The sequence below is a fragment of the Neofelis nebulosa genome, chromosome 7 (genome assembly GCF_028018385.1).
Source record: "Neofelis nebulosa isolate mNeoNeb1 chromosome 7, mNeoNeb1.pri, whole genome shotgun sequence".
NCBI classification, from domain to species: domain Eukaryota; kingdom Metazoa; phylum Chordata; class Mammalia; order Carnivora; family Felidae; genus Neofelis; species Neofelis nebulosa.
The window spans coordinates 11,450,839-11,464,249 of record NC_080788.1 but is presented as its reverse complement, the minus strand read 5'-3'; the positions used below and the strand labels follow the sequence as shown (position 1 = coordinate 11,464,249).

The window sequence follows — 13,411 nt, the reverse complement described above, 5'->3', positions numbered from 1 at the left end:
TCTCAGTAAACAGCCCGGGGTGTCACCCAGTAGCTCAGGCTGAAACCTAGCGATGGGAAGTCACCCACAACCGTGAAGAGTCTGGCTTCAAAATACAGGCTGATATTTAGCCATTTAAACTGAGAATGAATGCAACGAGGTAAACGATATCACACCTTTTCTTGGTTTACTGGAAATGGTAAGATATTTTATAAGCAATGACAAATTACTTCCATTTCCCCGCCCTGCCAAAAAAAGAGTTTGGGGTTTGTTTCTCAAAGGAAAAAATAGAATTTAATTATAAATTATAAATTGTAAATGTTATAACTACATCAGTATATATAAGCATATTTATCGATAGACCTAGGATAAATATTTGGACTATATATGTATGTTAAGAAAATATGTTCAATCTTGGGGCGCCTGGGTGGCTCAGTTGGTTGAGTGTCTGACACTTGATTTTAGCTCAGGTCAGGATCTCACAGTCATGAGATCAAGCCCTGCATCAGGCTCTGTGCTGAGTATGGAGCCTGCTTGGGATGCGCGCGCTCGCTCTCTCTCTCTCTCTCCCCTGCTCACTCTCTCTCTCAAAAACAAAATAATGCATACATACATACATACGTGTGTACACACACACACACGTATGTATGTATATATTTTTCAACTTTGAGAAGTTTCAAGAAAGAAATGGAATCCTACGCACGTATATGTGTGTATGTATGTATGTATACATACATACACACATATATACATACATACATATGCTGAGTCAAACCCCACCACTTCTCAACACGTCTATGGCCAACTCCTTGGAAAAAGTTTCCATGAGTTCTCACATCAGGGAGTCCCAGAGCAACCCAACTAGGGTAGGGTCAAGACCAGTTGAGTCTTGACTTTTGATCTGAAATAATCATTCCCTAAACTGTGGCCAGTGGGATCAACTCAAATTACCATCCTGCTCAAAACTTCTGCTTAGCAATCGGATGACACTTCCTACCACACCCCTTTCTCCCTCCAGTCCAGCCTGCCTGCTCCCACTCTTTCCGATCCCAAGCAGGCCCTCCCCACCTAAGGCTGTGCACTAGGGGCTCCTCCCTCTCCGGAGATGCTCTGCCCCAGATCTTTGCTACATTTGTTCCTTCACCCTCAGGTGGTCTTTTCGCATCATCCAGTCCCACCCAGAAGAAGCTGCCTGCCCAGCCTGGTGCCCAGGGCTCAGGTGAGAACCGACGGCAGGCAAAAGCACTTGGTGACTTGTACACCGTATTAAGCACCACCAGAGTCAGAAGGCAGGTCTTACTGAGGTTATACATTTCAATCTTATTTTATTATACTCTATATTTCTCAAAGCAGGTGGTTTCATAAACCACTTAAGATTCCGCACTTATACTGGTGCTTTAAAAAAATGTGCAATTTGTTGTTGTTCTTGCTGTGTTTTTAATTCTTTGAATGCAACCACATTATTTGGATCATTGCCAGCAAGTAGAATCCTTGGTGTTTGGTGTTCCACCAGATCCCCTCAACTATGGTACGATGACATTTCCTGGCGGTGCGCTAGGGGTCCCTGCAGGTGCGGGTATTAGGGGACAACCCGTCGCTTCAATACTTAGGCTGTTATTTTAATGTGTCCTTACAAAAAAGTCAACTGAAATGTAACTGATATATCCAATGTGTGCTTTCATGGCTCTCATAGCTTAAAACGATGCCAGGTTAAAACAAGCAGATTTAGTTATTTAAAGATAAGCCTTAGATAAATAATGGTACGGGTGGTCAGCAGATACGGCAAAAAAATTATAAAAGCGGTATGCCAGTGGAGTTAGGGAAACTCTGTTCTGTTGTGATAATAATATAGAATATTTGGCATGTGGTATACTTGTTTCCACCTGTGTAAACAGAAAAGATAAGATTGAGTTCCAGATGAAGCAAGTATTATCCTAAGTCTCGGAAGAACCCACCAGCGTTCATGGTCACACAAAATAAACAGGTGAGCCGGGAGTCTACAACTGCATTCCAAGGTGATGAATTAGCCAGCTGTCCTAAAGAAGAGAGCTAATTACACAGACTCAATCTCATCTCCTAGGAGATGAAACCTCTAAATGGCCCAACTAATTAGAATAAAATAATAATAGGGGATACATAAGTTTTTAATAATGTTAACAGACAAGCTCAATACATCAAAATGACAGAACAATGGGTCAGGAAATGGCAGATAGGCATGGCCGAAAATTTATCATTTCCATGGAAGAGACCAAGCTTCAAAAATGAAAACCCCAAGAGAAGGATTTAAAGATCCTTTGACAGAATGAGAAGAACGCTCTTATGGCAATGGAGTCAGACAACTAGATGCTCAGAATCACTGTGGGCTGAGAAACTCTGTCCTACATCCCAACTAAAAAAATGACCAGGGCTGGTGGCCTCTTCTTTCCTGTAGTAGTCTCACAAAATTTACTAAAACCTTAGGAAGGCAACTGTTGGATGATGCAACCATGTACAAGAACGCACACATGAGCACACACACACACCCCACACACTCAGAAACTTTGAATCTATAATATTCATTCACTTATACTTTTTTTTTTGCAAACGCACTGACCTTTACATGTGTTTTGTTTGTTTTTGCAGGGTTTCAAGAATTTAAGATAATCTGACTTTTTTAGGAACATCATTTCAAATAAATGATGCTAGAAGTGTCTACTTTAGTGTCTAAATCTGTGTTTAAACGTTGAGAAATTTTCCTTGGTTAAATACACATTATTTAAGAATCATACAAATATTTACAGGGATGTTGACTGTGCAAGATTTAAAAATGTGGACTGCTAAACAAATATGGAAGATGAATACATTGGGCGTAAACAGAGGGCAATGAGGTATCTGTTTTCATGTTCAAAAGCCCTTTGGATGTTAAGACTCCATCATCATAAATTACTGCTAATGAGTGAAGGCTGATTTGCTATTGTGTGTGGCACATTGTGATGGGGTAATGTGTCCGTGATGAGGGACTGGTTGGCTGTGTGGCACTGAACACCAACCTTCACACTGTAGAGAGACAGGTATGGATCCCAACTAGCGACCACAGTACCTCCCTGTAATGAGTGAATACGAAAGCCCCCAGCTGGTTATGTTTGGCAGATAGAAACACCTTCTCGCGATCATTGCGTTCTTTTGTAATTAAGATGTCTAAACTCTGGAAACACTGCCAACAATCAATAGGCAGGTTGGGGACATTCCAGGAAAACAATCATCCCTTTCACTGCAGGTTTCATCTCCTTTGTTAGGGCGCAGACCATCCGCTGCTGAGCTGAAATCACCAGCATCCTCGAACTAGGAACTCTGTTCTCTGGCTCAGAAAGGACACCAAGGAGGATTTCATTTTGATCATATTATTTGGGTCTTGGTATCTCCTTGTCCTTGATCATGGCCATCACGATTTATTTGGGGAAAGGGGAGGGTACCTCTCGACAAAAGAAACTCTGGTTAATGGAATGTTTTCATACTTCAGCAACCATTTTAATTATTCCAGAGATAATTCCACTTCAGTGGGAAAGATTCTTTGTTGAGATAGGAGAGCCTGCCTGCTTTTGTCTTAATACCTAATGACTAATTTCGCATTGAATTAGATGTGAAAATTATTAAGTTTGAGGATCATCTGACAGAAGGCCCAGGGAAAACTCAGTGGATCTTATTTGCATGAAGAACATTCTTCTTTTCTTTTTTTTTTTTTTTTTTTCTCTACCAAGCCGATTCACTGTCAGAAATGACAGATTCCTCGTGTTCAGCTATTTTGCTCCCAGGTTCTTCCCTCCATCCTAGGTTTTATTGCAATGACTTGTAACTTTCTCAAAAGATTCCTTTTCAAAGGTTCAGCCTACCCTCCAAAGCCCCAATTTGAAAAAGAGTATTAATTAGCTTGATCCTAGGGCCATCCCAGTATTTCAAGCCTTCTTCATTCAAATGGGTTGCTAAACCCATAAAATTCTAACCTTCCAAGGAGGCCGTAGCTAATGAGGTGGCCCAGACAAATAGAAACTAATGAACCAAGGCCACACTAGGCCACTGAACACCCCTGGTGCCCCTTAGCTCATTACTTCCCACCCGCTGATTTTAGCCTCCGAAGCTGGGAGCTGGGGTGGGAGGCAGCCTCACCAGCTGGGATAGACCTCACCTCTCCTCGGGAGCCAGATACCATCACCAGCAGGCTGGGACGGAGTTGAAAACAGCACCAGGGGGGAGTTCTCCAGGGAAGATGGGTTTTCCACTGCTGTTTTCTGAAGCCATTCCTGTAGGATTGAGATTTCTTGAAAGCTTGCAGGTCCCTCCAGGAGGGAAAAAGGCAGGTTTGGAGAAGTTGTGTGGACGGACACCGACAGAGCATCGCGAGGGTGCCAATCACCGTTCTAACCACTCCCACATCAAATCACATAATCCTCATAGCACACCTGTGATCCTGGGGCAAGGTACAGCCCCCACTTACAGATAAGGAAACCGAGGCAGGGAGTGGTTCCCAGGGTTAGGGAAGCACAGCAGAAACTCCACCCCTGGCACCGGCTGCCACAGAACGTGCTCTTAACAGGGTGCTATTCAGGTTCCGGTTTGCAGAGGCGCTGCTCTTGGCCGGAGGACTGAGCACGCAGACCCCGTCCCCGGTGATCGAAGGTGCAGCTTAACGCTTAGAAATAATAATACAACAACTCCTATGGGAGCTGGGGGAAACGACTCAGGGGCTTAGTCTATGAGGTTTTTTGTTTTGTTTTGGTTTTTTTTTTTGTTTTTTCTGGAGGAGGAGGACAGGAAGGGAGGGAAAGAAATGAGAGAAAGAAAGGCTTGCAGAGTCCCATAAGAAGCCAGGGTGCCGGGATCTGAATTCCATCTCTAAGACTGAGAAGGTCTATGCCCAGAGCTTGCCACCCTGTCCCACGGATGGCTGCGGGGATTAAATGAGACCTGTGCGTGCAAGCATGTGACTCAGCGCTCCTGGCACACAGGTAAGCCCTCGATGAGCATGACGATAGTTAATGGAACGGAAGTGCTCCTTGGCTACGTTAGGGCGAGAGCCCTCAAGCTGGAGGACACCAGGCCTGCTGTAAGGAGGCCTGTGTGTGAGCAGACGCGACAAGTAAGCAGAGCTGGGAAGTGACTGGGGGGGAAAGCGGGTCTCTTGGGAGCTGCCGCTGGAGCCACTGGCTTCCCAAGGAGATGCCCTCCTGCAGCAGGCTGGATGGGTCAGGGGGTCGGGGGCACGCAACCTTGTCCACCGCCCTTCCTGGGACCTTGATGGTGCGGAATTTTGTGTGGGCCTTTGCTGTGGGCCTCAGTGGTGCTGCCCTTGACTCAGATATTTTAGCCCTTAGGCTCGCTACTGAAATTGGCCTTGGCCTTCTTTTTCTTTCGTAACATTGTTGTCAATACATCACGGTTAATGCTCCCAAGAAGGGGAGACAGAACCAGTGTGTGTGGCTGTTTGGTAATTATGACAGTGACGGGCAATGCTTGCCGGGCCAGCAGTGTCAGAGGGCCAACATGCTAAGGGTCCTTCATTTCGCTCTGAGGGCTATTCCGGCAGGGTGGTCTCACCATCTCATTGCGGACACAAGGAAAGCAAGGCTTGCCTGAGCGGCTGCCAAAACCACTCTCCTGGAATGCAAAACTCAGGTCTGCCTCCTCTCCAGAACCCGCTTCTAAATCTTCAGGTCTCTGCATGGGGACGTGAGTCAACGGAAAAGCGGTTTTCTGAAAGAGAAGTTGTCACGAAGCACTTCCCAGAGCATAGGTCCCAGGAGCAGAAGAGAACAGAGTGGCGGAAGGAGTGGGGTGGGCCTAAGATACATAACAGCCTCCAGGTCATGACCAAATCCAAATGAAAGGGGACAGAAGAAGTAATGAAGAAGATGTGAATAAACACCAAAGTGGAGGCATGACATTGAAGTCATGGTAGGGTGCGTCCTAGGAAGTTTCCTGGCATGGCACAAATGTTTGGAGGTCACCAAGATGGGTCCCTTGTACCCCGTGCAGGCTGTCATCCGTGCACTAGTGTCCCCGGGACACCCTTGCCTGGGTCCTCCGGTCTCTCCCATGAGAGGAGCCACCTGCACACAGAGATGGGGCAGCTCCAATCCTAGATGTGGGCACTGTGCCCGGTGAGAGCAGATGCTTAATAAACGCAAGATGGTTGAAAGAATCCAATAAATAAACACACTGCAGTCTCAAAAGGTAACTGTCACAATCTCTTAGGAAACATTCACTGTGGAAACAGAGACCATGGGTCACATGCCACAGGCTCAGGGGCCATGACGGAAGTGGGAATAAGTAGCTAATATGGCCATTTCCACTGCCGATTCTAGAAGTACCTACATCATTCCCTTGGATGGGGTGGGGAGAAGTCCAGGTGGGAGGGGAAGCCTGGTGTCAGACAGCCTTCTGGAAGCGAGTGCCTACTATGTACAGGCCCAAGACTGGCTGGCTTGGGCTCATTGTGACCTCGTCGCTGCAGATGAGACTGTCCCCCAGGCTCTGTTCTGGGCTGTTGAGGGACCCAGGGGAGCTTCCTGGAACCCTCTCGTTGCCAGCTGTGAGACAAGCAGTTATCCAGCTTCCATTTACCCGTCTTTGGTAACAGGCCGAAGGTACCACGTCCCATGGATGGAGAAGGTCATGGTTTGAGCAAACAAACAAGACGCCATCGGCACAGGAAACGAGGATTTACACTAAAACCCAAGCATCCAATGGGTGTGGACTGGCCAGGGAAACCCAGAGCCAACCAGTCCTATTTTTCATTTTTTCATTTTTTTAACGTTTATTTATTTTTAAGGAAAAGAGACACAGAGCATGAGCGGGGGAGGGGCAGAGAGAGAGGGAGACACAGAATCTGCAGCAGGCTCCAGGCTGTTAGCACAGAGCCCAACGCGGGGCTCAAACTCACAAACCACGAGATCATGACCTGAGCTGAAGTCGGACACTTAACTGACTGAGCCACCCAGGCGCCCCTATCAATCAGTTCTATTCTTTTTTAAATCCCCAGTTCCTCATAACACCGCCAAGAAGGCCTGAGAGAAGAAGATTAGTGGTGGGGGCACGTTAGCTGGCTTAAGCCCAAGCACCCCCAGAGGCACAGCTATCTCCTGCAGCTTCAAACTGGTGACCCCCAGGAGGCTGAAGTCGGAAAAACAGCATGGTGAGACAGAGAAAGGAGCCTGGGACTCTGGAAGCTGTCTCAGATGCAACTGTTGCGTCTTTCTGTTGTCAGAGGGAGCAAGCAGAGAATGACTAAAGAAATAAAGAGCCTTGCATAAGCAAAATGCCACTTTCGTAACTTCAGACCAGCCCCTAGGAACCTCTCCGGGAGCATGATGCGCCATATCAGTGGTGGCATTTAGCATTCACGAAAACTGCCTGTAGGGGAACCCACAGCTGGAAAAAGAAAGAGCAGTGCTCACGAGAGAAATGGTGGATTTCGACACCCAAGTTGATACAAGTGCCCGTCTCTAAGCCCAGGCTCCCTAACGCTACCTCCTGAAGTGCTGCATTTACAACAGACCTTCTCAGAGCCTTCAATGTGCCAATGTCACTGTGGACCTCCCAAATGGGTCATGTCACACACTGTCCCAAGCTTATTTCACGCGAGGGTCTCCTCCCCACATTTCTTCTTATTTGCAACTGTTGCAGAAACAACTCTGATGGAAACCCCCCAAAGGACCCTCACCACCTCTTGTATTTGTTTTCAGTTGGGGTTTCACTTAGAATCGCCGGAGAGCTTTAAAGACATCCGGGTGCCTGGACCACCTCCCTCTTCCCTAACAGACTCATGGAATCAGTCTCTGGGGGTGCAGCCGGAGCGTGGGCGTGTTTCAAGTACCCCACAGGTGATGCTGAGTCAAACCCCTAGCTGGGAAACAATGGCTCATAAAGTCCAGACACTTCAGAAGAGCAATGCAAACGCCCTCCATAATCCATTCATAATTTTACTGAAGACTTACTGAGTGGCCTCAGATACCAGGAACTCTGCTACGTGCAGGAATGGACACGGGACTGTATTCTACCACGACCTCTTCTAAGTCCTAGTCCCCAAAACCAGATGTCTCTCTCCCACCCCCATCTTGGACATTTTTTTAAAGTCTGTTTGAGAGAGAGAGTGTGGGCATGAGCAGGGGAGGGGCAGAGAGAGAGAGAGAGAGAGAGAGAGAGAGAGAGAGAGAGAGAGAATCCCAAGCAGGCTCTATGCTGTCAGTGCAGAGCCCGATGCAGGGCTCAAACTCATGAACCATGAGGTCATGACCCGAGCCGAAATCAAGAGTTGGAAGCTTTCCTGGCTGAGCCACCCAGGCGCCCCTTGGGCATTTCTGCCCTCTGTCTCTGTTTGCGCCTGCCCCCGGGCCTAGAAGCCTTTCTCCTCCCTCCACCCACAGGGATCCTGCTCATCCTTGCAGATGAGGCTGAAATGCTACATGCTTTCTGCACCTGTCTTCAGTCCACTCCCTGTGGACTCAGTACATCCCTGCAAACCTCCTGCGATCCCCACCACCTTGTATCCTTATTCTGCTAACATTTCCTAAAGGCCTGAAGAGTTTACCTGAACAAGAGAGTCCTGGGGTCCCGTGGCATAAAACACCAGCCAGCTTTCCTTTGAGCTGGTTTCCCAAGGGCCTTTAATACTCGAATATAACCGTCTGAGTCTCCAAGAGGGTCACATAGTACACAGACATTTCCTCAGGCTTATTTGGCTATGTAACCTTCCTCCCTCCCCCCACGGATTTGTTTTTCCCTGAGCATCTCTGAGGACTCGTGTTCCAAGGAACCCCCGTTGGGAAATGCTGTCCTCTGGTTGTTTCCTTCCTTCTTTCCTTAAGAAACCACTCGTGGGGTTGCCATGGGGTGCCAGGCACCACGCTGGGTACTGTCATATGTTATCTCAGGTGCTTTCTGGAACAACTTGCATCCTGTTCACAGACATAACACCCCAGCACATCCTCCACCAACGCTGGTCAGAACAGGAGGAAGCCACTGGCCAGACTGGTCCTGGGGACCTGCAGGCACGACTCCTGGGCCCAGCAGCATGTGAACCACACAGCCTGGCACAGGGTTCCGAGCATTTGGGAGGGTGGGGATGGTGTCCTTGGCCACAGGATCAAGAAGGAAGATTTTAATGGGAAATCCACACGAAGGGAGAGCACATTTCTGGAGACAAATGGCATGATCAAAGACACTCAGCCATTTCGCCTGCAGAACAAGGGCTCTCAGAACGCCGGCTCTTCACCATCACGTGATGCTCAAAGGCACAGGCCCCTCATTAAGGAGAACGTGGCAGAAGCTGGCTGCTAGCTGGAAGAGGATAGAGGAGGCCCGGCACAGTTCTAGAAGCCCGAGGCGTGAGCCGCATCCCTCCGCCAGGCTGGTACACGTGGGGCTCCTGCGGAACACCGGGAGAGCAGTGGGTGCGGAGGGCTAAGCACCCAGCCCCAGACCCAAACACCTGCCAGGGGACTCGCACAGCCCAAAGTCACCGGGGCAAGTCCGCCCGAGCCACTGGGCCAGCAGGCCCTGCCCCACATGGGCAGGTCACCTGTGGGTTGGCTGTGGCACTCAGCACAGGTAGAGCTCCCACTGAGCCTGCATCCGTAGGTGGATCAAACACAGGCCAAGACCCTGGGAGGGGGCTGGGGGTGAGGACAGCTTGAAGGAAAGCAGCAGACTGCTGGGCGTGGCAGTTGACGTCCAGCGATCCCCGTATCCCCCCGTTTATCAACGGTGCACCAAGCACCGATGTCCAGGAGCAGGGGCAAAATAGAGGCAGGGCAGAGTAAGGGAATCATCACTCAGGCAACGGTAACGTTAGGACCATGACACGGAGAGCAACATGCCCGGGAGGGCAGGGAAATGTCCTTGGGGATGTGACTGGGAGCTGAGGACTGATGACGGGACCAGAATTCCAGCCGAGGGAACGGCAAATGCGAAGTCTGGGGAGCAAGGGAGCCTGGGGATGGAAGCCGGTGAAGGGAGGCTGGCGTGGAGGGACAGGGCGGCAGTGGTGTGAGAAGAGGCTGCGAAGCCCCACGAAGGGCTCCACCTCTGTCCCTTTAAGCAGCAGGTGGTCATAGGATCAGACGCATTCTGCAACCCCTGTGTTGTGCACACAGACCAGCGGGGCAGGGCCGACTGGAATGCAGGAGACAGCAGAGCAGGCCGGAGACAGATTCAGGTGGTAAAGTCAGCGGAGCCCAGGGATGGATGGCATTAGGAGGGCAGGAGGGTGGAGAAGGTAACAACGGGGGCAGATGTCATCTCCCCTGAAAGTCAAGGTCCCTTGGGGCTGAGCAAGTGGAACAGAGAGAGGGGACATTTCTCTGACGCAGGAAGGGTCTCTGTTCGAATCAGCCCCAGGCTGACTCCCCTCTTCTTCTCAGGGCATTAACAGTCCAGTGAATCCTTGAGGGAACACAGCAGAAAGAGCTCAGGATCTGAAGTCCGGGCACCGGGCCCCATTCCTGGCTGCATCATCCCCAACACTGGCAACCTGGGAACCTAGTTTAACCCCAAGCTCTGTGGTTTGATGGCTGGAATGGAGATTAGTGGCATTCATCAGCCGGACTGTCGGGACCCAGTGGGAACTCCCTACAAGTGCTTGGGAACTCATAAACCATCCTCCGCGTTTTGGGGGTGGTTTTTAAGACTCTGAGCCTGAAGCCCCGCCCGAGCCCTGCCAGCTCAGCTGTTCCCTGCCATCACCCGGTTCATCTATTTTTCTGGGACAGGAAGAGGCCACTTGGCAGTCAGCATGAAGTGCACAGAGACAAGAGCGTGCAGCTTTTAACTGCTCGTCTCTTTCAGTGATCAAAGGCAGGGCTCTCTGCTCGGATTTTAAACCTCTGGAACAGTTACACTCATCCCAGCTAGAAAGCCCATCGGAGGGCTAGGATGTGCCAATCCTTACAGGGAGTGGGTTCCTCCCCTCCCTTTTAGCCTCTAGCCTTGTCTAGAAGACCCACTGTTTTAGGGTACACCAGGGCTGTTGCAAGCAGGGCTGGAGTTCAAGTACGCTCTGTTGAAAAGTCAGCTAGCACCTGCTGATGCCACTTTTCCTTAAAGAGAGAGTCCATTTATTGCCCCAAGACGTAGCCTAAGACACGCACCGGAGGGGCACCTGGGTGGCTCAGTCAGTGAAGCTTTGCTGACAGCTCAGAGCCTGGAGCCTGCTTCGAATCTGTGTGTCCTTCTCTCTCTGCCCCTCCCCTGCTTGCGCTCTGTCTCTCTTTCTCTCAAAACTAAACAAACGTTAAAAAAAAAAAAAAAAAAAAAAAGAGGGGGCGCCTGGGTGGCTCGGGCGGTTAAGCGTCCAGCTTCGCTCAGGTCATGATCTTGCGGTTCGTGGGCTCGCGTCCCGCGTCGGGCTCTGTGCTGACAGCTCAGAGCCTGCAGACTGCTTCAGATTCTGTGTCCCCCCCCCTCTCTGCCCCTCCCCCGCTCATGCTCTGTCTCCAAAATAAACAAACACTAAAAAAAAAATTAAAAAAAAGAAAAGACGAGAGTGGCTGTTGTCTTCAAGCAACCAGACAGAAAGTGATGGGGAAGGTGTATAGCATAAGGCTACTGAAGGAGCCGGGATCCGAACCATCAAAGCCCCTCTAGGGCAACTGACACCTGAGACAATTTCCAAATAAAACACAAACTACGGATGTGATTTTTAACACACTAGCTGGTGATAACACTGTACATCTGTACCCCCTGAATTCCTTCCTCCCTCTGGGTCTTGACTTTCCCAAATCGTTCCACAAACCCTGAGCATCTAGATCCAGGAGGCCACACTGTCCTGCCCACCCCACCCCCCTTGCCCTGTCCCCCAGCTCTGGCATAGACAGGAGGAGTGGACACAGCTGTGGACACAGAGAAGGTCATGAGGGGGTGAAGAAAGACGAATCAGCAAAATGCTCTTAAGAACAAGGTTGGGCAAGGGAGGCTTTAGAGCCAGGGCACAAAGAAAAAGCTACTTGGTGGCACAACTGAGATGCAGAAACGTGTCTTGGGTTTGCAGACTCCCACCCAGGAAGACACTGGAGCCTCACAAACCCAAGCATTTGGTTGCCTGCTGCCTGCTTTGTTAAACAGTTATGTGACAGTCACTTCAAGACGGGGACTTCCGGGCTGTGCAAGAAGTAACAGCTTCTCTACACAGTTAAAGACCACCGCCTGTTTCCGATTCTGTGTCTCCCTCTCTCTCTGCCCCTCCCCCGTTCATGCTCTGTCTCTCTCTGTCCCAAAAATAAAGAAAAAACGTTGAAAAAAAAAAATTAAAAAAAAAAAAAAAAAAAAAAAGACCACCACTCTGGGCTTTTGGTCTCTCCTCTTCTTATCAGGGTTGCAAACCCAATAATGGCCAACTTTGTTACAAAGAGACCCTCGAAGCCCACTTTTTGGGGGAGAGCACCCTGAACAATGAACCACAAGCCTGAACTCCTACCTCCCCGGAGCTTGGTTTCCTCATCTATAAACAGGAATAAGCGAAGTATCAACCAGACACCGTATGTGAAAGCCAAACGGAATTAAAGCCAACACGGCCAGGGTTGCATGACTAGGAAGTGGCTGAGCTGGGCGTGAACCCAGATGAGCAACCCCACTGCTCTCCCAGGAGTGGGGGGACTGTCCCAGGCCCAGGAGGAAGAGGATGGGCCAGGTGCTCCTGGCACAATGCCAGCTCTTCCCAGAGGCCTTCCGTATCTTCAAGGCACGGCCGGGGACACGGACAGATGGCTGGAGAAGAAACCCATAGGCAAGCTCAAATGAAGCAGAGGAGGAGTTGCAACACATATATTTTTGGAGCAATGTTAATTCCTCCACGAACAATGCCGCTCAGTTCATCTGTACTCATACATGTGCAGCACACTGCCAGGAGACCCCGGGGGCTTCCAAGGTTGCAAATGGGATCAAGAGTTTGGGAGCACCAGGGACACCACGTGGTGCTTTTGGAGGAAACGTCCATGTGGCTAAAACATCGTCTCGCATGGAAAAAGAAAGGATGTAAACCACCATGGCCCCCCCCATCCATGTGCTGGCACGTGTAAAACTTGTTTATTAGCATAATAGCTCCCATCACTGTATCCTGGCTCCTGGGGATTCTTCTAGACACGCTGCTTTCCTTTCCTGACATTCTTTAGGTCCATTAACAGACCTACTGCCTCTGGGAACTGTAATTCTAAATTAAAAATCATGAATTATCAGAAGTGCAGCCCGTGCATGCACACATCACAACCTGTGATCACTATGACCTATAGTGAGTCTCAGACCTGTCCACCCAACTACGTACTGGTCAGTTCAGCCATGGCGTGTCCAACGCTCACCTGGCCGTTGCTTTGACTCGGTCTTTTGCACGCCTCCCCCTGCTACGACGCAAGCTCTAGAATAGAAGCTTCCTAGGTTACTAGCACCGTGTCCCTGGAGCCTAATAGGG

General features: G+C 49.6%; 1 protein-coding gene across 4 annotated transcripts in view; it reads right to left on the bottom strand.

Moving 5' to 3' along the window:
* The window catches only part of SLCO3A1 (solute carrier organic anion transporter family member 3A1), a 313,852-nt gene that overhangs the window by 55,291 nt on the left and 245,150 nt on the right, over nt 1–13,411 (bottom strand). The gene's annotated exons all lie outside the window — the stretch shown is intronic.